Source organism: Ammospiza caudacuta, chromosome 10, assembly GCF_027887145.1.
Source record: "Ammospiza caudacuta isolate bAmmCau1 chromosome 10, bAmmCau1.pri, whole genome shotgun sequence".
NCBI lineage: Eukaryota > Metazoa > Chordata > Aves > Passeriformes > Passerellidae > Ammospiza > Ammospiza caudacuta.
Genome location: NC_080602.1, coordinates 19865708 through 19877166, shown reverse-complemented (window position 1 = coordinate 19877166; position 11459 = coordinate 19865708). Strand labels below are relative to the sequence as shown.

The 11459-nt window shown below is 43.8% G+C and overlaps 2 long non-coding RNA genes across 2 annotated transcripts; both read left to right on the top strand.

Annotated features, from left to right (window-relative positions):
- Positions 1 to 639: 639 nt before the first annotated feature.
- LOC131561983 (uncharacterized) lies at positions 640 to 7337 on the top strand. The gene is made up of 5 exons (XR_009275118.1): positions 640 to 761; positions 1074 to 1233; positions 2052 to 2235; positions 6458 to 6527; positions 7224 to 7337. It is a non-coding gene; the product is annotated as an uncharacterized LOC131561983 (long non-coding RNA).
- An 850-nt stretch (positions 7338 to 8187) lies between these two features.
- LOC131561984 (uncharacterized) lies at positions 8188 to 9978 on the top strand. Its single transcript, XR_009275119.1, has 3 exons — positions 8188 to 8391; positions 9701 to 9832; positions 9943 to 9978. It is a non-coding gene; the product is annotated as an uncharacterized LOC131561984 (long non-coding RNA).
- The last annotated feature ends 1481 nt before the right edge of the window (positions 9979 to 11459 follow it).

Here is an 11459-nt window from a genome sequence, read left to right as displayed (position 1 = left end):
GCTTCCTCCTACCCAAGTTTTCTGCGGGGTGGAGGGCTTGGAATGTCACCGGTTTGCTCCTTCCCTGTCTCCTTCAGGCAATCCTGGGCACTGTTGGTGGGGATTCTCGGAGGGGGTCGGCTTCCCAGAACAGAAAAAATAAGCAGGAGTATCATGGGAATGGAACAACAGGGTTAGCCATGGCCCAAAGTGATTTCCTCACACAGGATGGCACCTGTTTTACTGTTTCTGCTTTCAGTGGATGGATAAAAGGTTCAGTCTTCCCTGAGAATTGCTCATCTCCTGTTGCTTTGCCCTGCTTTTCAGTGTGGCTGCTGTGAATCTGAACGGTGCAATGATAATCATACCACAGTCTTTGGCTCATGTGGACGTTAACAAAACTAACAAAAGTACTCTCTCTCAAAGTAAAGTTTTAGCTTTCTACCAAGAGCTGACACTAACACCTTTAATGGCCAGAGCACTTCTATCATGCAAAGGGTTATCTAGATCAAAATTAAATCAGCATGCTCTTCATCTAATTGCATGATTCTGCCACGTGCAGCTGTAAAAATAATTGATTGCTTCATTTTTCAGGTGTGCCTCATAGTGGATTTAAAGTGGAAATGTCCAAAGGAATAATTCTTCATCTGGTGGATGAGGTTACAAGTTGGTTACCTGGTGACCTGGTGCTGTCACTGCCAGCACAGATTATTTTATGCATCAGGCTGAAGAGTTTAATCTCCTTTCTTGCCCAAGGGAAAAATGTCAAGTGAAAATTGATGGTATGAAATATTTATTTATAAAATATATTTTTCTTGTCTTTTACATTTTACATTTATTTGTCTTTTTAAGTAGTTTTTGTCCCATAAACATAAGAGCATATATGAGAGATGAAGGCCCTAATTTTATTTTGGGGCTTGAAAGTTTCACCAGAGGCAGCAGTCCTTTGTAGCAGAATCTGGGATCAGATACTAACAACTGGCATGTCCCCAGACTTGGTGATTGCTTAAAGGAAAGGTGTGCACTTGGCCAGAATAATTCAATAATAAAAATGCTGTGTTCATCCTGAATAATAAGTTTTCTTGTTTCTACAGGCAGCCTACTTTGTCTTCACATTGGAGAAGTCATAGATGGTGTTGATATGAGGGCAGAGGTTTTCTTACCAGAAAAATACTTATTCAAGGAGAAATGCAAAATTCCTGTAATGGATGATATTAACACCAGTTTTTTGATACATTCGGAGGGCACATTAAAGTGAGTAATTTTTAATTTGCTTGTAGGTGGTTTCAGATAGTTCCTTTCCTAGTTTGTAAAAAAGTGATATAAAGCATCAAATTACCATTGTATGTATGGGAAAAAGTATATTTGTCTGTGAAAAAGGGGGGAATCTGTTAGACTGTCTTGCAAAACTAGACTTGCAATGAGACATTTTCCTCACTATGTCTCAAAAACAAGGGGATTCCCTTGGAGGGGATCCTTTGGCAGCACTGCTGTCAGTAGGGCCCATGCAGAGCTGGCTCATGAGGTGTCACTGGAGGAATTGTGGCTCCTGCAGAGCAAACCTGCTGCCTCCCTGGCTCACACAAGCGCTGGCTCTCACCCTGCTGTGCTTTGCCTCTCGGTTGTCTCACGTGTCCCAAGTGCAGCCCTGCTCCTGCAGGGGCTCTGTGCAAAGTTCCTCCTGCACCAGGTGGTGGGAGCTGAGGAGCTGTTCCAGCAGGTCTGGGCTGAAATCACTCGGCAGCAGGAGCTGCCAGGAAATGCAGCCTGGTGGCAAACGCTCCCCCTCTCTGCAGTTGGCAGGAGCACCGTGTCTGTCGCTGCTCCTGCTAAACTCTGCACATGCTGCCTGGCAGCTGCTCCCTGGCAGCCCCTGGCCGAGGTGTGCAGCTGCTGGCACACGGCTCTGCGGGCCCCGAGCTGCAAGCAGGGAGCTCACACTTCCTCCTGGGACCATCCTTCACCCTGCTGAAGTAATGCCTAATGAGAGAGGAAAAAAGCCCAAACCTGTTTTTCTCTCTGTGTGTGTTTCTATTGTAATGCCTTACCTGGGTCTGCATTTGTCTCAACAGATCCTAAGGAATTTTAGCTCTGTTCACGTGTCAGCAATGGAACTGAAAAAACATGGGGCAAAAAGTCCTGGGCAGTTATCCTGTGCATTTTCACCTGGCTGAGGATGTGGATGAGAGAGGAGGGTGTGAACATCCAATGCACCTCAATAACCTGGCTATCACCACTGCCTCTCATGGCCTTCTGGTAAGACACCTATTTTATTAGTAGCAAGTTCTGTTCTTTGCATAGCCAGGACTAAATAGCAAGAGCCATCTGTGACACAAAGATAAATCAGAATATTGAAATAAGGCATATTTTCCCCAAGAAATGTCCTGATTTCACCTCTGTTTGAGGTAGGACTGTTCCTCTGGTAGTGCAGCTGTTTGAAATAAATGTCAGGTTCTCAGCACAGCCTAATTAATATGATCAGATAGATACAGTGTGATCAGATACAGGGAAATCTTTGCCATGGTAATTCTGGACAGTTTGTGATAATGGGAACTTTCATTTAAAATTAAAGAAGTTAAGTATAAATGGGGCTGACTGAAGCAATGGACCTCTAATTTGCAATGAGATAAAAAAGACAGGGCTTGTTCAAGTCAGGATAAAATGAAATATATCCCAAAATGTTCATGTGACAAAGGGAATAAAATATGAACAGAACAGACCCAAATGGTCCCTTCAGTGCCAGGAAAGTCCTCAGGAGCTTGGCTTTGACCTAGATCCTCACAAGGGCATTCTGAACCTAGAATAAAAGGTCACAACAAAAGCCACACATGTCCCAGCTGGAAAAGAGAGATTCCTGCTCCAGTCCCAACATGTGCAGTTGCTGTGTGCTCTGCAGGACCCTGAGTGATATTTTGGTGTCTGTGAGCATTTCCTCATTCACTGGGTGGCTCAGGCTGACACTCCCTGACCTCCTGTGTTTTTCCTGGCAACTTTTCCTCAGTCCTTCAGTAAGGACTGAAAAAGCTGTGTAAAACACAAAATAGAGATGTGAAAGGGTCCCCTGAAAGAATGCATTAATGAAAATGCAATATAGAACCTGTACAGCACAGGAACACTCTTTGTGTATTCTAAACTTGGTTTATATTGTTCAGATCACTCACAATTTTTTATTGCCTTGTCATATTTGTGATTTTCTGTCTGTAGAGCCTAATTTTGTGTACAGAGTCCTTAAGTTGACGGGAGGCTTGTCCAGTATGTGGGGATGTAGTTTAACTTGCTTTCTTCTGCTTGGGTATTAAAGCTCTGGAATTGAAGTAATGTGTCTGGGATGAAAAAAAAAAAGAAAAAAAAAGCCTTATGCTAATAATGGTCCTTAGAAGAATGGTGCATGGCCTTGCTCTTTATCAGAAGGGAGGCACTCAAGGGTTTATCTGCATGTGTGGGGTGCAATAGAGCAATCAATAATCCAAGTGAGATCCAGCCCATGGTCATGTGGCCCTGAGGGCTTGGAGTACTTGAATCAGTGAGACGATTTTACAGTAAAGATTAAATATGTGATTCTTTGAAAGACTCACGTGGCTTTGATCTGTAGTCATTAAAATGAAGAGTAGTTAAAATGTAATAAGCAGCTCTGCTTTAAAAGAATTTAAAATAATTTGCAGTTCCAGAGAGCAGCATGTGTATCAGAGCAAGGCAGTTAAATAACACAGACAGGCACCTGCTTCAGCATCAGATCATGAAATTCCAGCCCTTGAGGCAGAGTGAACCAGAGAGGAGGTTTCCCCCCCTCCCATCCCGAGGTTTTAGAGCCTGTATGTAATTTTAGATGCGCATTGCCAGAGTGGTTTGTGCTTCTCTGTGTGTGGGTCATGCCTGCACTCCCTTCTCCATCTGCTGCTCTGTGCCAGGCTTGGCGAGCCAGCAGCAGCTGGGGTTCCTGGGGAGCTGGGAGCAGGCTGGGCTGTGCCAGGGCTGGGCACGTGTCAGGCGTGTGCAGCCTGTCCTGGCCAATGTGCGGGGCAGAAGGGTCACCAATATCGTGTTGCTGGACTATTTATAATTCAGTGTTTAGAGGTGCCTTGATCATCTGGTGTTGGCCACAGTGTTTCGTGTGCCAGCATGAAGCGCTGGTGCTGGGGACAGTGTCTCATGCTGGCACACACAGTAAAATGCCACTGTGACAGTGCTGCAGGTGGGTGCCTTTCCAGGCTTGGGTTTCCTATCAGTGATATGCTGGAATTGATCAGTTATTGGGGTTTTGTTCTGATGGCATGGACCCTTATCTCTGAGTGCTAATGGAAGTGATCTTTAAATCACATTAGTCCTGGTCACGAGAGTGATCTCTTGAAAGTGATCTCTGCAGTTTTGTGTGTGTGACTTTGCAGGGCTGCCCTGCAAGCCTGAAGCTGGGACTGGTCATATTAATTGAAGCTAAGATCTGGTTTTGGATACAAATCTGGTTTTTCATGCAGCCCTTTGAAGCACAATTAGCCAAACTGCAGCTAAATGCAGAAGAATGAAACCCTACAATTGAAATGCTGTTTAAAACAACGAGCAGTTTGTTGCTGCGCTTTTCTGTCCAGAGTTACTCTTCCATGGCCTCCTCCTGCCCTGCCCATCATTTGGGAGGCTGGAAGTGGCCAGGCTCACTGATCTTAGCAGGCTGGCAGGCACACTTGCATTTTTGTCTAAATCCGTTTCCAGTTTGTGATTCCAAGCCCCAGCTGGCTGGGAGGGACAGCTCGGTGTCAGCTCTCTGTTTCCCAACCTGCGGCTCACTCCAAGGCGCTGCTGCACCCCTCTGTAGGGTCCTGCTGGATTCCAACTCTCACTCAGGGGGAACTGGGTACCCGTGCGCCTCGATTTGTTGTGCCTCATGTTTAACTCTCTTTTGGACACCTCACTGAGGCAGAAACAAGAGCAGCAGATGACAAGTTTGAGGGGGGACTGCCAGGAAAACGATGAAATCCAGCAGAGCCGTACCTATGGGGACTGTAGTGTTTGTGACTCCAGATGTTGTGTAGAGTTGCAGCCCATCAAGGGGAAATTACAGGATATGATTCCATGAAATGGATTTATTTCAAGTGTCCCTCTGTATAACAAAAATAACCAAGCAGGTTAATATTAGTTAATCTTGCAGTCTTGCACAGACACAACTGACGTCAACAGGAATTTTGTATGCCTGAAGAGGGAATGTAAATGCTGGCAGGGATCATTTGAGTACAAAGTTAAGGTTTCTGGAAGATTTAGTAACAAATAGCTGGTATTTTAACTAGCCTGATTTAGTATTTACATTTAAAAGAAGGATTTCTGAATTTATCTTCATAAGACTGTACATCAAAGGAGGCTTGTGCTAAGCCCTTTTGGTCAAATTAGGGTTTAATGCAATATCCCTGGGCATGTCAATTAATATTAAATAGACTGAAATAGTAAAATACCATCTGTACCCAAGATGATCATTACAGGAAAGAAGTGGCCCTGCACTTTCTGAGAAAGTGAATCTCGTTAATATAAATGACTTTGCATGGTGCATTTTAAATAATATCTTATTTAATTTTGGAAATGTTGCAGTCATAAAGATTTCTAGATTAACCATGCTGATTTGTTGGTTTATCATATGAGACACATTTATCTTTATGCATCTTTGATATTTACTCCATGAGACTGAATCAAATATTCTCTCTGAGAGCTGAGGGTGTTTTTAAATCCAGTATTTTGCAATTTCCCCTTAATTATGCATGTAATCTTCCTCAGAGTAGTGTTAAGGTCAGTCCACAGTGGTGCACACTGCCTGTAGCTCCAGTCAGCTCCAGGACTGATGGAGGCACCTCTCAGTGATAGAGGGTTAGCAGTGTTTTTATACACGATCTTTATTAATTACTTGCAAAAGACGCTATCCAATGAAGTAAGACAACAGATGAAAATGCTTTCATAGTTATATCTGGCTTCTGTGTGTACCACTACTAAGCTTCCCTCTGAAGAAAAACTCCTTACTGGGACAAACATCAACATTACATCTCCCTAATCTTCTTCTTAATGGGCCACTTGGGTCTTGCAAGTATATTTGGGTTGTTTTTTCATGTAGAAGCTTCATAAATTCATAGAGAATCCCTAACTCCTGCCATTGCCCCTAAAGTTCAAAAAACAGACCAGAAGTTTCATTTTCAGACATTTTACAAATCTTCTTAACTTTAAAAAAAACCCTCAACCCTTGGATTTCCTTCAGCTGCATTGAACAGAGCTTGGATTTTGTGTTAATGCTCCCATATAATTCACAATAGGTTCAGCATGTGGCTCCATAGATGACCATGTCTGACATTACTAGATGGTTTATTTTCCTTAAAGAGTGTCATTAAAAGGTTGTGTGGAGTTTTAAAGTCAATAGGAGAGTTGTGGCTCAAGTCCAGGGCAGTGCTATGAAAATGTATCCCTTCCTGTTTGGTAACTGCTTAGGATCATTTTGATTTTGATTTTTCAGGGCTGTCAGCGCGTTCTGGATTGCAAATCCAAACAACAACTTAATAGAGAATGCAGTGGCTGCTGCTCAGGTAAAACCATTTAATGGCAGAGCTGTGCTTTGCCTCCACTTCCCAAATATTCTACATTTATTTATTGATGTCAGGAGCAATACGTTTTTACTAAGACATAGAATTTGGATATGTATTTCTGCACCCTTTGTTTCTGTTACGAACAAATATTTGCCTACACTTCTCCACTGATTTCTCTTACAATTATGCCTGGAAATGGTGTGTGATATCTCTTAGAAAATATTGACTTTTATTTATAGTTAATAGTTAAATTATTAACTATTAGCTAATTAACTATTAAATAACTAACTAAATAACTATTAAATTATTAACTAATAATAAAATTTTATATTTCTATATATGAATACATACTCTCTCCTTATTATTATCTCTTATGTTTACCCAAAACATGTTTGTGCTTTATATACCTGTACAGACCAGTTTTCTATAAACCACCTGAATTTCACCCACAATAAATGATTTTATAACTCTTGTGTGTGCCCTGGGGATGCACTATACCTGCCAAAGGCTAAGCTGGGAGGAGCAGGAGCTGTGGCTGCTGGTGTCCCCCAGGAGCCACAAGTTGGACAGGCTCAGGTTGGAAATCTGGCCAGCACAGTGTGGAAAGCATGAAAAATAAAAATTTTCTAGCACTCCGGGGTAGCCTGTATCACTGATGGCAGTGCCCCATGTCTCACACTTCCCTCTGTATTTTAGGATGTTGGGATATGGTGTCTCTTCCCCTGGGTCCTCACCAGGCCGTCTGAGGGGGAATATCCAGAGGGACAGGCTGAACACATCCCCTACAGCAGAGCCCACTCCAGTTTCAAGGCAAGTGATGGTTTTTATGTCTCTGTCAATATAATTGCATGGCACTGACTGTGTGTGCTGCTCTGTGATGCTTGTGGGTGTCTCACATTTTGATTTTTTTAACACTGTATTAAGACACAATCAATTTTTGAGGGCCCTGTTTGTTCTAAATATTGAAGATGGAGCTGGGGGAGTGCAAGTCCCATTCTAGGAGCTTCAGCTGGGTGGCTGTGTTAGAGGGAACATCCCAGGCTATGGGCACACCTACTCTACGTGGGGTTTCAGGACAGACAGGCAGCACTCTCAGCACTGCTGTTGGCCACAGTGATGCCAGGATCTAAGGGGATGAGGGAAAGTCATTTGTGCCAACAACTGCTCATCACCTCTGGAAAATGAGACCAAAATTTCAAGGGTAGTTCCGAGAAAAACACTTTCCCCCAAACATACTGTTGACGTGAAAACATAACCTGTAAGGCATAAAAAGCATTGTAAACTTATTTCTCAATATTCTCGATAGAAATGGGTTTTGTTTGCTGTGCTTTGTATGTTTTACCTCTTGGTCCATGCTGCTGTAGCCCAAAGCCTGTGAGTTGGCTGCAGCAGCTCATGTTCTCTTTGGCCTGTCGGGGGACTCATCACTTGTTATTTAAAGCTTTAATTCTTAACAACACTCTTTTTCCAAAAAGTTATCAAGAGCTTGGCAGGGCCCCTCATTGCTTTCTGCGAGGGAGGGAGGGAGAGTGGGAGTTCAGAGCCTTGCTTGGGTCAGAAGAGAGCCCAAGATGCTGATGGATAACATCTGGCATTGTGTCCCGAATTCAGCGTGCTACATCCTGTGCTCGTGTCCTGCTGAGCAGTGCCAGGAGCCCCAGAGGGAAGGGAGAGCCTGGCTGCTGCTGCTCCTGTGCCTGCACGCTCTGCCTGCCCACAGCCATTGATAAAATCCATCATCTTTGGTCCCTGTTCAAGTAATCGGAGGCGTGTGCATTTCCAGGCTGGGTTGTTTATTGGAAAAGGAGTAAAGACAACCAGAGCCTGAAGATCCCAGGGAGGATCTCACTGTGGATGATGCCAGGTGAGCACACGCTGCATGGCTCGGTGTTTTGGATACTTGTACTGCATCTTGGCTCCTGCACTGCATTTAGCAGATCATTAATGCCTCATTACGGCTGGAGCCTCTGAAAAAAACACACAAGCTTTCTCTGATGTGCAGAGGCAACTATTCCATAGCCATGCACTGGACTGTTTGTGTTACTGCTGGCCAAAAAGGACACCCATGCACTTGGAGTTGTGAGGACTAAGCAGTGAAGCATGTGGAAAGGATCCAGATCCTATTAGTGCATTAGTGGGTTTGTAAACGCTAATATTTATCACTAATTGCTTAGGAGAACTTCCATCTGAAAGGTGATGTGAGAGGCTGCTGAGACTGGCCTGGGATTAATGAGGAAAATAAATAGCCTCAAAGGTTTTGGTCAGCTGCCTTTTGCAGAGTGGAAGCAGGTAAATTAAGGCCAGTTTGGGTCTGTGTGAGGAAGATGAGAGAAATCAGCTGCTGCTCCTGCTCAAGCCTTGGGTTTTTCTTTCCTCCATCATACCCTATCCATATGATGTTCCCATAAGGCTGGAAGGAAAGGATGGCTGTGTGTCCTTTGTGACAGCCAGGGTCACCCCCTTGGGCACCAAGGAGAAATGTGCCTTTGTACCTCAGCTGGGAGAAGCAGGAGGTGAGGGCAGACTCAGAAAAAGTAATGGTCATTTCTCCCCAAACACAGCACAAATCTACCACTAACAGCCACTGTGACAAGAAATAGCAATTTGAATGCATCCTGTGAGCAATTTAGGTGCACCCAGTTCCCAGGGAGAAGCTTTTGGCTTTCAGCAGCCACAGAAGCATTTGGGGGTTTGGCTGTACATGCAAGAAGAGCAGCTCCAATTTCTCTGTTAGCTTTGTTGAATGAGATTCCTGAAAGTGGCTAATTGATTTTCCAACATCAACAGAGGGATTCTCAATGGGCCCTCTAGGGACATCCACAAAAGGATCTGAGTGATGGGTGCCTTGGGAAAAATGTTTTCTATGCCTCTAAATCACATTGAATCAAATTAAAGAGCAGCTCTGGGCCCATTGGTGTCTAGTGAGAAATCACCTGCTCCTTCACCTGGGCTAGAATTTAGTCCTTATGAATGTTTCTTGTTTTCTGCTTTACACCAAAGCTCAGAAGTGAAATCAGGCTAATATCCTGACTCTGATTCAGGACATATCACCTCTTTAGACTCATCATGCCAATGACTGGAAGACAAAAAAGATCTCTACAGGGCATTACAGCCTCTGTCTGAGGTTGATTCCTGCATCCCTTGTGGTGCATTAACTAAGATTCTTTCTTCAGGTTTTGCACACATCAAGATGCTGATCCTGAAAAGCCTCAAGTTCCTGCCATGATTGCTGGTCTTAGTGCTCTTAAAAAAAATCACCACAGGGCCTGGGCCAGTGATGGTGACATTATTATCTGCAGCTCAGGGTAGGTTACTGTTATATCATTCCCCCCTCAACAGGCATAAATAGGTCTGTGGGCCAAATTCACTGCAGACATTCCTCATCATTTGCACCCTTGTGTTTCCTCTGTCCCAGGTTTTCAGACAATGGAATTGGACTCACTCTGGCAAGGTAATTTCTTAAAATGGGTCTTCTATCCCTTTTTTCCCCCCAGTGTAACATGCTCAAGAGTGGAAATTGAGACATTCCCCTGTCAATTAGTGTAAGGCAGGAGAAAAGCTTCCATTTCCCCTCTGGACCACATCAACTCTTCCCTGGGCAGCCATAAATACAAGGGGCAATTTAGCCTTTCATTCTCTTAGCCTCAGCATGCCTGGGGAATACATGATAATTGCTGAACATTTCCTGCTGAACAGGAGCTCCTGGACAGCAGGTTCTGATGCTCAAGCACAAAGCTGCCCTGTCACTAACTTGGTTTAGAAATTAACTGGTTTCTAAACATACTTTAGAGCAGGCTCTTATAAAGCTGGATGCACTTCTTTCCAAATTAAAGACACAAATTCTACTGTGTTTGGGGTGCAATTAAAAGTGTTAATTAATTGGTGTGCTGTGCTGCATATTTACATGGTGTTTCTTTGCTTGCAGTGATGGGACTTCCCCAACAGACAGCAGCTCCAGCCTGGAGGTTACATATTCCATTTTTGTTGGAGAAACCAGCAACTTTGGTTCCCAGGGAGGCCAAAACAGCTACTGGGGAAAAGGGGCAAATGGAGAACACAGAACACTGCCCAGAAACAAGTGAGTTATTCTTCTGCCATTTCTTCTTGGCGTTAGCTTAAGGTAGAAGAAAAGCCCCAGGAATTAATGTGGCTACCAATGAGTAATTTATACCAGGTGCTTAAATTATTGTTCAGGCCAGAAATAATAAGCATCCAAATAAACTCACTCTTCTGGCCAGCAGCTTGAGAGCATTCTTGACTGAATGTGCTTGATTTAGTTTTCTCCTTGGTGTATTAGTCAGTGGAGAATGGATTAGGGAATCTGACTGGTGCCAAATGGCTCTTGTGTGGTGCTTCAGTGGTGCAGCATCAAGGTGCTTGTGTTTGAATCTCCCAGGACATTCTCTATCCATGGATTCCAGATTTATCATGGGTCTGTCAGGATGGCAAATTGACAGATACTGAAAGGTTTTTCATGAAAAATCCCCTATGAAATTTCAGCCCCCAGAACAATGTGTCACAGACCCTGATGGAGAAAAGTGTGAGTGAGAGAAGCAGAAATGTTTGCTGTTAGGTGTGATAGGTTCTGAAGTTTTTAGCAGTGGTGAGAGATCTATCCTAGAGCAGGATTTCCAGGCAGAGGTGTGTGTTGCATTGGTGCAATGCCATCAATTAATTTTGAAACCCTTTTCTTCTTAGTAATGAAGGTTATTTATAAGCAAGTAAAATTTGATATCCTATGCCTGGGCAGATGTACACAAAGAACCCTGCATTGGAGAAAGGTTTCACCTTGTAATCAGAACACCCAGAGCACAAGTCAGGGAGTGCAGCATTGCCAGCTGCTGAGGACCTGGTAGGGACCTGGTCTCAGAGGCTGAGAGGGTCACACAGAAGATATCAGGAGCCAATAAGCAGCAAAACAATTCTACAGAA